This window comes from Beta vulgaris, chromosome 2 (assembly GCF_026745355.1).
Source record: "Beta vulgaris subsp. vulgaris cultivar EL10 chromosome 2, EL10.2, whole genome shotgun sequence".
In the NCBI taxonomy this organism is placed as follows: Eukaryota; Viridiplantae; Streptophyta; class Magnoliopsida; order Caryophyllales; family Amaranthaceae; genus Beta; species Beta vulgaris.
Window position 1 is genome coordinate 53,788,369 of NC_079203.1, and position 13,114 is coordinate 53,801,482.

The following is a 13,114-nucleotide window of genomic DNA, read 5'->3' on the forward strand; positions in this document are numbered from 1 at the left end:
GGCCGAGAAATGTGAGGCATGGCACGAGGGAACAAGCTAGAGGCTGAGAGTTAGCCTAGGTGCATCTGGTGCGCCCGCACACACTATTTGTGCGCCCGCACCATCAACAAACATTGCAGCCCAAAACAGACGAATTGGTGCGCCCGCACCTGAGTCTGGTGCGCCCGCACCAACTATATGTGCGCCCGCACATTTTGACGTATGAATTCAAGCTGAGGCAGAAGCATTCGTGCGCCCGCACCTTCACATTCGTGCGCCCGCACCTGGGCATGGTGCGCCCGCACTCCTTATGGTGCGCCCGCACCATGCGTTCCGAAACAAAGATTTCAATCATTAAAGCCCTTTTTTCGAGAGGAGGGGGACTTACGCTTTATTCTACTTTCACACAATATTTAGGGTTTTGTATTAGAGAGAAAACACTTGAGTTTTCATTGGTAATTGAGATTAGAGATCATATGTTGTGATTCGATTTACATTCAAGGTACTTTTATTCAATTCAATTCAAAGTTTTAGTTTTTATTTCATTCTCTTGGTGTTTGTTTATGTTCTATATTATTTAAGATCTTCATTCTCTTAGTTTATAATTGTATTTCTATTAGTTTAATAATTTCTTAATCATGTTTAACCTTAGATTAGTCATAGATTTTATGTTTAATTGCTTAAACTCCATGATTAGTGAGTAGTTTCATATCTAGGGTTAGGGTGAAAGTATGAATTAGGGTTTAAATATGATGTTGATGTGATTGTGATTATTTAGAGAAATTATGCATTGATCTTGGTGTTTTGAGACCTTAGGATAGATATTGATCAACTCTATACTTGGTATTTTGATTTCAAACGTTCTAAAACCGATTTGACTCTTTTATCATCCCCAAGAATCAACTTAATTTCTATACCAAGATATTGGATGGAAATTAAGGGGATCCTTCATTAGGGGTTTTCCAAACTTCTCGAATCGCTTAATCAATTAACTAAAGACCATTCGAGAGAGGATTTAGTTGATTGATTGAATGATTACTCTTGAGGACCATTCGAGAGAGGACTCAAGTAATTTAGAGGGAAACTAAACCTTGCATAATCGTCTTTGTTGCTTCGCAATCGCATTAACAATCATCATCCGTTCTTATTCATACTAGTAACCTTAACTCTAGTGTCTTTTATTTGATATTTAAACTCTTGAGATTTGCTTGTTCTAGTTGATAGTTAGTCTTAATTGTTACAAACATCTTTCAAACCCCAAAATACCTTTCAATTAGGTAGTCTGGACTTGATAGACTTTAATCAATCCCATTTTCCCTGTGGATCGACCCTTGACTTGCCCTTACTATTCTCTTAGTAATTGCTTGTTAGGACTTATAAATATTGTTTGGAAAGCGGTTTTTAGTGCCTTAACGACACACTAAAAACCTCTTATCAAAATGGCGCCGTTGCCGGGGAAATTGTGCTATTGATTGAAGTTTTTTAGTTTAGTTTGCTTAATTGATTTTTTTTTTTTTTTTTTTTTTTTTTGCTTTTCTTATGGTTTTTTTTATCTTGTCTTTATTTTATGTGGTAAGTGTTGTTTATATGAGTCTAGGGTTTTGTACATAATTTTTTTTATAATTTTTTTAAAGAGAATTCCAAAAAATGACGAACTTCTTTTTTCCTCAATATGAGGATGAACCATTTTGGAATTATTATCAGAGATTTGAGAACACTCTTCTAACTAAGTATAGACTTGAGATTTGGGAGATGTGTGAGGTGATATATGATGGTTTGAATATGCATACAAGAGAAATTGTGGAGTCTATGTTTAATGGTGAATTTCGATTCCAACACTTTGATGAAGCATGGAGTTTCTTTGGGTGGTTGTCTAGAGATACTTATGAGTGGGACCATGGAAATACCACTTTCTCAAATTTAGAAGATGTCTCTAGCTGTGAACGCCATGTTTATTCTGAAATTCTTAATTCACTTGAAGAAAATATGGCATTATTAAAGAGATGTGATTCTATGATGGACAACATTGTCGAATCTAGCAAAATATCAATTGAAACATTGGGTCAAATTATCAATAATCAAAATCACTCTTGTATGACCATAACTAATGAAGATGATGATGATTGGGATATGGATGAGAATCCCATAGTAGAGGAATCATTTGTTGAGAAAGCTTGCACTATAAAGTCTAATGATGTTGAAAAAGTAGTTGATGAGACTTTTGTTTCTACTCGTTCTCTTCATATTCCTTTTTCAAGGAAAATCGACTTAGTTCCTTCCTTTCCCATCTTATTCCCTCGCCTCAAAGTTTCACCATTGGAAGAGCCTTTGACCTCTTTAAACCTTCACAATGCCCAAATGAAAGTCATCGAGGACATGACCAAGCTTAAAATTTGCAAGAAGGATCATCAAAGGGAGAACTCATTGTTTTCTTTCTTTTTATTGAATTTTAATGTTTGGTTCTTCATACTTTCAGGATTCTCTTGGAAATTTCATTATTTCCGGCACTCATTACTTGGAAGCATATAGACGCATTGAAATTTGTCATGCTCTTTATCTATATCATACCTATTTGATCCATTGTGAAATGTTTGCTAATGCTTATGACAAACTATTGAGAGCTTTGTCAAATTATTTAGTGGTGAGGTCTAGCTAATTATCCTAAAAGAGTTTTTTTGGCAGGTTGTTGAGACCTTTCTCCTTATTTTACTTGGTTAGGATTTTTGCTTGATTTTTGCCTTACCTCATCCTTACTTTCTCTTTGCTTGTACACTCCGAGGACGGAGTTTGTATTAAGCTTGGGGGAGTTAGCATGTGTTCTCTCCATCTCAACATTTTTTTTTTTCTCCTTTTTCATTTAGGTTCTTTTAGTGCTTTTGCATGTTAGGTTTGCATAAAAAAAAAATTTCTGCATTTAGGATAGCTTGGTTGCATGCATGATTTGTGGCTAAAGAGTTCATGACTTGATTGGAAGACCTTCCTTATATTAGACTTGATGATTTTGGAAGCCCTGTTGTGACTTTAGCGTCTTTGAAACCAATAACTTTTGGTAGAGTCTCTTTGAAATTAGGCGAGTTGGATGAATGGATTGCCTTGCCCCTTGTGCGATGAATCCCGAAGGAGGGCCAAGAACCTCGTAAGACTCACTCACAACCCTCACCATTGATCGCCTAACTTGTGACTTGCATTTTAGCTCCCCAAGATTACATAAGACGAGCCTCTAGGAGAATGATTTAGGGCGTTTCTTTTGCTAGTAATAGGAGCTACAGAGCCAAAAGCTTGAATACCGCATAATATTCGCTTCTCAACCCATCTGAGCCTTTGTATCCTATTTTTGCTTAACCCTCATAATGAGTCATGGCCAAACTTTCCCCAAAGTGGAGTACATGTGTAGTTTTTGTTGAGTTAAGTGGTTTTGATATTAAGTCTTGGTTGAAAGAGAGTTAATGTGCTTGTATGATGGTAAAAGTTGAAAAATTTTGTGAAAATGAAAGACAAAAGAAATAAAAGAAAGAAAGTTCTTACCATTTGATTTGGTTTATTATTGAAAATGAAAAGAAAGAAAGACCGAATTGATGAGAAAAAGGAAAAAGTTCACAAAGTGAAAAAGAAACAAGTGAAATTCAAGGATATGTGTGAGAGATCTTTAATTGAGAATAGTGTTAGGACTGGCTTGGGGGAGTATTTACCCCTAGTTTGTACTCCACTTACCCTTTTGCACCACATTCCTAGAATATGATCCACACCCCTAAAGCCCCGTTACAACCTTAACAAAGCCCCTTTTGACTTCTAGATTGGACTTGATCTATTTAGTAGTGGCGGGTGAGATTTTGTGCAAGTCATGATGAGGGTCATCAAAACATGGTAGAGGCGAGCAATTATGGTTGAGCATCCCTAGGGAGGAGTCAAACTTGGGTCTTGGAAGTGGAGAAGAGTGAGAAATCATTCTTGGAAAGCTTTCTTTCAAAAAGACTCGGTTGATCGGTGGATTGAGACCTTAGAGTCACTCTTGTGCTTCCTAATCATCTTCCCTCTTGTGTTTGGTTGATCTCCTAAATCTTGATATGAACTCATTTAGCTTGCATGTCATGTTTGTAACCTTGCATTTAGAGCATATAGGTTAGGTTGTTGCATGTTTCCCTTTTCTTTCTCTTTTTCTTTTTCTCTCCTTCACTCTCATTCTTGGTTTACTTGAGGACAAGCAAAACGCTAAGCTTGGGGGAGTTTGATAAGTGCGTTTCTAACGCACTTTATGACCTTCTTTTGGCTTGTTTTAGCTCCCTTTTCCTCCCTTTCTTCCTTCTTTCTCCTCACTTTTCCCTTTTACTTCATTCACTTGATCATACTTGATCATAGTGACATTTTGCTAGATTTTCGATCTATTTTGATCGATTTCTAGCACATTTGCTTTCACCATGTTTGCTCGTGTTTCTATTGCAGGTATGACCCTTTTTGGGGCCGAGAAATGTGAGGCATGGCACGAGGGAACAAGCTAGAGGCTGAGAGTTAGCCTAGGTGCATCTGGTGCGCCCGCACACACTATTTGTGCGCCCGCACCATCAACAAACATTGCAGCCCAAAACAGACGAATTGGTGCGCCCGCACCTGAGTCTGGTGCGCCCGCACATTTTGACGTATGAATTCAAGCTGAGGCAGAAGCATTCGTGCGCCCGCACCTTCACATTCGTGCGCCCGCACCTGGGCATGGTGCGCCCGCACTTCCTTATGGTGCGCCCGCACCATGCGTTCCGTAACAAAGATTTCAATCATTAAAGCCCTCTTTTCGAGAGGAGGGGGGACTTACGCTTTATTCTACCTTACACACAATATTTTAGGGTTTTGTATTAGAGAGAAAACACTTGAGTTTTCATTGGTAATTGAGATTAGAGATCATAGTTTGTGATTCGATTTACATTCAAGGTACTTTTCATTCAATTCAATTCAAAGTTTCAGTTTTTATTTCATTCTCTTGGTGTTTGTTTATGTTCTTATATTATTTAGGATCTTCATTCTCTTAGCTTGATAATTGTGATTTCTATTAGTTTAATAATTTCTTAATCATGTTTAACCTTAGATTAGTCATAGATTTTATGTTTAATTGCTTAAACTCCATGATTAGTGAGTAGTTTCATATCTAGGGTTAGGGTGAAAGTATGAATTAGGGTTTAAATATGATGTTGATGTGATTGTGATTATTTAGAGAAAATTATGCATTGATCTTGGTGTTTTGAGACCTTAGGATAGATATTGATCACATCTATACTGTGGTATTTTGATTTCAAACGTTCTTAAACCGGATTTTGAACTCTTTTATCATCCCCAAGAATCAACTTAATTTCTATACCAAGATATTGGATGGAAATTAAGGGGATCCTTCATTAGGGGTTTTCCAAACTTCTCGAATCGCTTAATCAATTAACTAAAGACCATTCGAGAGAGGATTTAGTTGATTGATTGAATGATTACTCTTGAGGACCATTCGAGAGAGGACTCAAGTAATTTAGAGGGAAACTAAACCTTGCATAATCGTCTTTGTTGCTTCGCAATCGCATTAACAATCATCATCCGTTCTTATTCATACTAGTAACCTTAACTCTAGTGTCTTTTATTTGATATTTAAACTCTTGAGATTTGCTTGTTCTAGTTGATAGTTAGTCTTAATTGTTAACAAACATCTTTCAAACCCCAAAATACCTTTCAATTAGGTAGTCTGGACTTGATAGACTTTAATCAATCCCATTTTCCCTGTGGATCGACCCTTGACTTGCCCTTACTATTCTCTTAGTAATTGCTTGTTAGGACTTATAAATATTGTTTGGAAAGCGGTTTTTAGTGCCTTAACGACACACTAAAAACCTCTTATCAGACACACAAATACTAGATCAAGACACCGTGCGAGTTGACGTTCACACATGATCCTTCTCCAGTTCTCCTCACCTATGGGGGAAAAAATAGTTGAATTGGGGTGAAATTGTCACATCTAGATATACCAATCAAGAGGTGGAGTATACTAGTCGCATCTTGTATAAGAGTAATTCACAAACACTTAACATAATGATCAAATTGTAGCATTGTGATTGGGTGGGCCTTATGCTCATTTGCTAAAAAAACAAGATTGTCGTGAGTAATGAAAGAACCCGTGAATTAGCCGGGTCAACCAACATAAAAATGGTAGGGTCCACTAAGAATCTTGAATCTTCTTTAAACACTACTAATTCCAACCCATCTTCATCCGTTAATTCCATTTGCACGTCGCCATCCAACGGTAGTCAAATTTTCGGTTACCTTGTCCCACATTCCACTGCTATAAAATTCTATCAGATTTTATTTTTTTCATATACCCTACATGTCTTTTAATTTTATTTTTCTGGAATAAAAATATATTTCCTCTGTTTTGTTTTTAATGAAATGTTTGTTTTTTATGCAATCCAACGCACTTCTTTAATCATTAATATATTTAATTATGCACAAAATATAAAAAAAGTTATAATTTGATAGTATGCATCAAGGCAAATCTAACAAGATCCCACCTGATTATGTTTTTCGTTATATAATGACGATAAATTGGAGTCAAGATTGATCAATGAATAGTGTTATTTACCCAATCATTGTTACATGGAACGCAGAACGTTCCAGAACGTGGTACGTAAACGGTAACGCAAAACGCAACCTGCCAGCCTGTAGAGTAAACATGAGGACTCCTAGACCACGTACCACGTTCCGGGACGCGTACCCACGACGTGGAACATGGTCACGTACCACGTTTCCGATATTAATGCGTCCAATATTTTGGGGTTGTTTGGCAATCGGTTGTTGGTTGGTTTAGTTGGCTTGTTTGACTGGCTGGAAGCATTGGTTGTATGTATTGGCTTTTTAAGTTGGTTGTTTAAGCCAGCTGTTTGCAAAAGTGTTTGGCAAAATTAAGTGTGGCTGTTGGCGGTTTATTAGAGAGTTTGTGGGCCAATAAGCCAAAAGCTAATCCAAAAAGCTGTTGCAAACAGCTTTTTCATTTTGGCTTAAAAGTCAGCTTTTTCAGTCAACCAAAAAGCCAATAACCAAACACTTTCTTTGGCTATTTGACCAAATTAAAAAGGCAAAAGCCAATGAAAAAGTCATTTACCAAACATGGCCTTTATTTAAAACAGAACAGAAGAAGGATTTCCCCGCGAGACAAGAAAATATATTAACCCGATAAAACAGAAATTTCATAAATTAGGATAAAAAGGAAACTGCATATGGACCCAGATCAATCAGTACATCCAACTTTATCTGCTGAAAATGACTAAACATTATAAGTCAATTTGGCGGGAAGAGCTTCTTTTTTCTGAGAATTTCTGTTGTTCTTGTTATTTGCAGAAACATGAAAAAAAAATTATTAATTTGAGTGTTCTATTATCTTGCGAAAATAAAAAATGATAGATGGATATTTTGTCTCATGGTTGGTGTAAGCCGTGTAACGTGTAAGTTGTGATTAGTTAGAAAGTTTGATGTGATATTCTCTAATATAAGTTGGAAATTGTTTGAGTTTTGAATTGTATAATCCAGTAATAGTTAAAGAACTTGATGGGTGTTTTCAAATTTTGTAAATGCATTGATGTAGATTTGAAGATTAAGCTATCAATGTTTGATTAGCCAGTTTACATCATTACATATTGATGTTGCAATATAATATAGCACAAAATTGGCTCATGTGATTTGACTTATGGATTTGTCACATATAGAGAAACATATGCCTGTTTTTGTTAATGGAGTTGTTTTCATCTTTTACTAAGTGGATTATGAACTAAGAGCATGTAAGGAATGGGGAATGGGGAATGGGGATTCTCCAATGGTTATTTAAAAGGATTTGCTAGTAATTATCTAAAATTTTAAGCAATTAGCTAAACTATTCAAGTATTTGTGTGAGTTTGGTTTTGCCAAATCAATTTGCTCTATATACTATATAGTTAATTCGCGAAGCAATTTAGTGTGGGGTCACATCAATAAATGTGTAAAGAAATAGAGGCGTTGGATGAACTACCCAAGGAAGAAGTAACATTAGCTTACTGGTGTAGGATTTGCAACTCAAAATATAGTTAGATAGAAAAATATAAGTGACACCCTTAGCCAATTTCTATTTTACTGAATCATTAAAATTACCAAGGCAAGATAAAAACTAAGAGCAAGACTAGTCTTACTATTGGGGGAAGTTGGGCTAGTAAAGAGAAGTGGCATGGCTAATAAGTTATAACTAGTGTCCCAACTCCAACCTTGGACCATGTGCAACAAGCAATAGAAGAGCAATGCATCACATTGTTGGAATATAAATTATAAAAAACATTATATAAATCAATTGTTTTAAAGAGAGAATATATGATAAGATATGATCAAAATTAAAGAGGACGTCATAAGTAAACCAACCATAATCATATCTTATGAAATTATATTGACGCTCATTAGAGATTTTTTGGTGGAAAATCCCCTATAATTATTGGATGCTCGAATATGTCATTGTTTCACTTTGAGTAATAATGACTATGTTATATTTCATAAGTACTACTTGATACTTATATAGAAACTTAGACGTGTTTGTATTTCCAAAGGCCTCGCAACACTATTCTATGAGCCTATGACCATTAGATGCTTTCAAATGATTTACTATGTTTGTATGATGTATATCATCAAGTTTTTTGGCTCGGTCCCTGAGCATGTCCAAAAACATGTATTTATTACAACCTTCGACATTTAGTTATTTTGGAACTAGTTATGGGGTTTTTGGAGAAAACAATATTTTATCTATGGTTTCTTCATGAGGATTTTAACAAGATCAACTTCGAAGGCAACCATATTTCTATTCTAAAGTATGATAAAAATTTCAAATGGTCATTGGGCCCAAGAATGCATCAATACGCAAGGTCTATTGTAGGGACCGTAAATGTCCAAAAGCATAAATTATAGCCTTCAAAATTGTGGCTATTGAGATGTTTCCAAATTATTTTGGGTCAAAAGATGTTTTTATTTCTCTAGGACTATCTTGAGGGCCTCGAGATGCTTAAGCATTATTCACGGGTGGTCGGGATCCTCTTGATTGTATCAAAAAGCCTTCCACGACTTCATTTGCACCTTTATAACTCAACCTCAAAATAGCTACAATGGTAATCATATGTCCGTTCTTCGGCATGAATATGTTTTTTTAAATGGGTTAGGATGAATTAAGGTTCCTCGAACCTTGTAGTGTTTGACAGTGTATGTTATAACCTTCAAAAATTTGTTAATTTTCGGTTGACTTATTTAAGCCTGAAAATGCTTATTGTCTAGGAATATCACATGGACATAGGAAGGCTTATTATAGACAACTTTTGTATGGGTAAGAAATTAAAGGACATCTACATTGCCTTAAAATGGTTTTTGTCTCATTTGCATAATTATAGATCAAACCCCCAAAATACCTCAAAAGACAACCATAGGGCTTTTCTTAATCATGGAAATGGTTCCAATTGTTTTCAATGACTTCAAAGATACATCCAATGGCTTTCAATGTCTAAAGCGGACTCATGAAATGTCCAAAAGTCTGTATTATGTCCTTTAGAGTTGACATCTTTTATTATATTTTTGGATTTTTTTTTCGACCTTGAAATGTTTTTTGTTAAGAACCTTCATGAGGGTCTTGATTCGTTGGTCATAATAAAAATGATCATGAAAACCTAAGATTAAAATGATTCTGCGCATATATCTAAAAAATTCCAAATTATTACAGACCACTAAATTTTCATGGTCATTTTTATCTATCGCTAACTAGCTACACATAACACCTACACCTGGACAAGTTATCTATATATAAATATATTAAAATGCGTGCATAAACAAGATATTGTGCCACGTGCCACTCTTCCTAAGGAGTTTTAGTTCATGTAATCCATACACAATTAAAAAAATGTAAAAATTGCATAATATAGGGTTTAATCTTGAGACCTCAAGTACATATACTAAAGTCTTAAGCACTAGACTAAGTTATATTTAGTGTTACTATCATAAATTATTATATTAATAAATGAAATTTGTTCTTACCCGAGACATAATTCGGACCTAATAACTAGTTTCTATATCTTAAAATGAATTATACGAGAGTACGAGACATACCTAGGATGGGAGACATATCTTGTCCATAAAAAAAATCCTCTAGTTTCGGTTTACACAATTGAACAATACCGAGTATTGTCACATTGATATTTCTTTCCTACTAAAGTTTAATTACCATCTATAGACATGACAAAATGCACTGTAGTAAAAAGCAAAATGACTTTGGAAGCTTAATTTGAAGGTATCATCATATATGAGTGATGATATGCTGAGTAGTATGGAAAGAAAAAAAGTTTGCTTGATGTTCCCGCAATAATAATTTTACAATTTTGTTTGAATTTCCCGCCGAAAGCAAATTACTGTCTATCACAATTCACATATGTCGCTGTCTTTATTCTGCTAACTTCCCCACTCAGCCACTCCATGTCATTTCGATACATTTGAATTGTCAAAATTGCAAAAATCAGCGGCCCAATTTTTACATCACAAAACGCTATACTTTACTTTTGTTTTCTTCGTGTTTAATACTATCATCTTCATCATTATCCAATCCACCAATTTATTTTTATTTATTGTGTTCTTTTAGTTAACATTCCTATTGCAGCATGTAAAATTTATACTAGTAAATTCCAAGATCGAAAAAGTATAGATCTGATCTTTCAAAAGAATTTCTTTTCACAATCTTTTTTATTATTTAGAAGTATTTGTCTTATTTTGTCATTGAAGACATTCTTCATCTTATGTTGGAGTTGTGTAATTGTGCTATAGCATGGATTTAAAAAAAAAGTAAAATTAATTACTTCCCCCGTTTCTATTTAATTATAACCCTTTTAATTTTGTCAATATTATAATCACTAGTTAATTAGCTTTTATGTTTCATATTATTAATTTTGTTGCGGATTCATTAGCCAAGCAAGGTATAGATAGAAATGATGAGTTTTTAGCTTGGGTGTAAACATGGGAAATTTTCCTATTCAGTTGTTTGAGTTTGTCTAACCAATCCCCTAATGATTGGTATTATTATGTAAGGTTGAATCACTTGAATGTTTTGATGTACATGTATTGGATTATTGCTTATTAATAAAAGGCGGATAAAGTATATATAAAAAAAATGTATGGAAAAATATAGTCAGGTGTAGACCTGTGCATGGACTCGGCCGTATCAGACTTGAAATTTCCAGATTTTGTTTGCGACCTGGCCCAGGACCACGAGCCTGCGGGCTGCGGGTCGGATCGTGCCTCATGCGGGCTGACTCGTGTTTTTTTGTTGTTTTTGAAATTTTGGCAGTTTTAGACTAAAAGACAAAGAGAATGGGCATTCGGCCCATGGACCATATAGGCGGGATCTTGTCGGGCCGAGCCTAAAAAAAATTTCTTCACTGTGGTAGGCCCACGACCCACATAGTGGATAACAGGCGAGAGAGACGCAAGGGCCAGACTAGCCCGCCCCTTTGATCATGTGTAATATTATTGGATTCGTCTTTTTATATTATTTTTTACCAAAACACAACTAAAGATATTAATTATGTAAATTGTTCATATTGTTTTCGCTCATCAAGACTAGTTTAAAGTCCCAGGCATAACTTATTATCAATTTTTGCAATCAGAACGTATCTTCATCAAAACAATCACTCTATTCCAAGGCCTATAAGGTATGATACTGTAGTATTTACTTGTCAAATTCCTGAAAACCCTAACTTTACATTGTTGATTTGTTGTTGTAAAAAAATTTCAGGTGGTAATATGTGGAATTTGCAATGCTGATAACGACTGTAATGCTGTACGCCAACTATTTTCCTAGGTTTACCATTTGATTTTGTGGACCCAAAAACAATTTTGTAATTTGATAGCATAATATAATCATGCTCATACCCCACGCAGTGGTTAAGTTATGTTTGGGATACAGCTGAAGAATGAACCAATGAAGCTACAACTTACCAACCTTTAACAATTTAATTTACACACATCAGAAGATTTCATTATTCTGTCTTTTGAATTTTGGTTCCCTCTTCCCCTCCTTTTTCCTTTCAAATTTTGAAAATGCGTCGTAGGTCCCGTTATCACATGCATCATTGATCATACTGGGTTTTAAAGGCTTGTATAGTTATACAGTTACTACTACTTATAAATTTGACGTTGCAATATCAAAACACTAACATATTGGAGGTACAAATTTCATTTCATTTCATTTACCCTTTTGTCATTTTTAGATAGGATTTCAATTATGCACCAAATCAGATCAGTGCATAGTAGCGCGCAAAGAGCACAATATTTACTAGTGGGTTTCTGAATTCTTAAGAGTGTTACAAATTAGTCGAAGGATAAATTACTTTTATGCATTTTCTCGACTGGTTTGATGGGTTGGTTTAAGGTTGAATATAGTTCACAGGCCGGTTCAAGGCTAAGATTGAGCCGATTTACTCACTTATCAATTTGGCCCACGAGAACCCGTTTGGTTCTCTAGTTCCATCTGGCGGTCCGAGCCGGTATTCTTTTGGGTCGGTTCAGGACTAGGACTGATTAGGCCCATCCAATGGCCACTTGATGTATTGTGTTGTGCAATAATATAAGCTAAGGTCCGGTTTAGGGTTAAGGCTGAGCTGATTTACTCACTCGTCAATTTGGCTCACGAGAACCCGTTTGGTTCTCTAGTTCCATCTGATGGTCCGAGGCGGTCTTCTTTTGGGTCGGTTCAGGACTAGGACCAGGCCCATTCAATGGCCACTAGATCTACTGTGTAGAGCAAAAATACAAGGTCCAATTCAGGGTTGAGTACAGTTCACAACCCGATTCAGGACTAAGGTTGAGCCGATTTACTCACCATCAATTTGGCCCACGAGAACCCGTTTGGTTCTCTAGTTCCATCTGGTGGTCCAAGCCGGTCTTTTTTTAGGTCGGTTCAAGATTAGGATCGATTAGTCCCATCCAATGGCCACTAGATGTACTGTGTAGTGCAAAAATACAAGTTCCGTATATATTTAAAAAATGAAAGGAATTGTAGCAATTTTGCTGCTGTTAGTGTACTTGTGATTTGTAAAGTTCAGATTCTCGCCTGGTCATAATAATCAAGATTGAA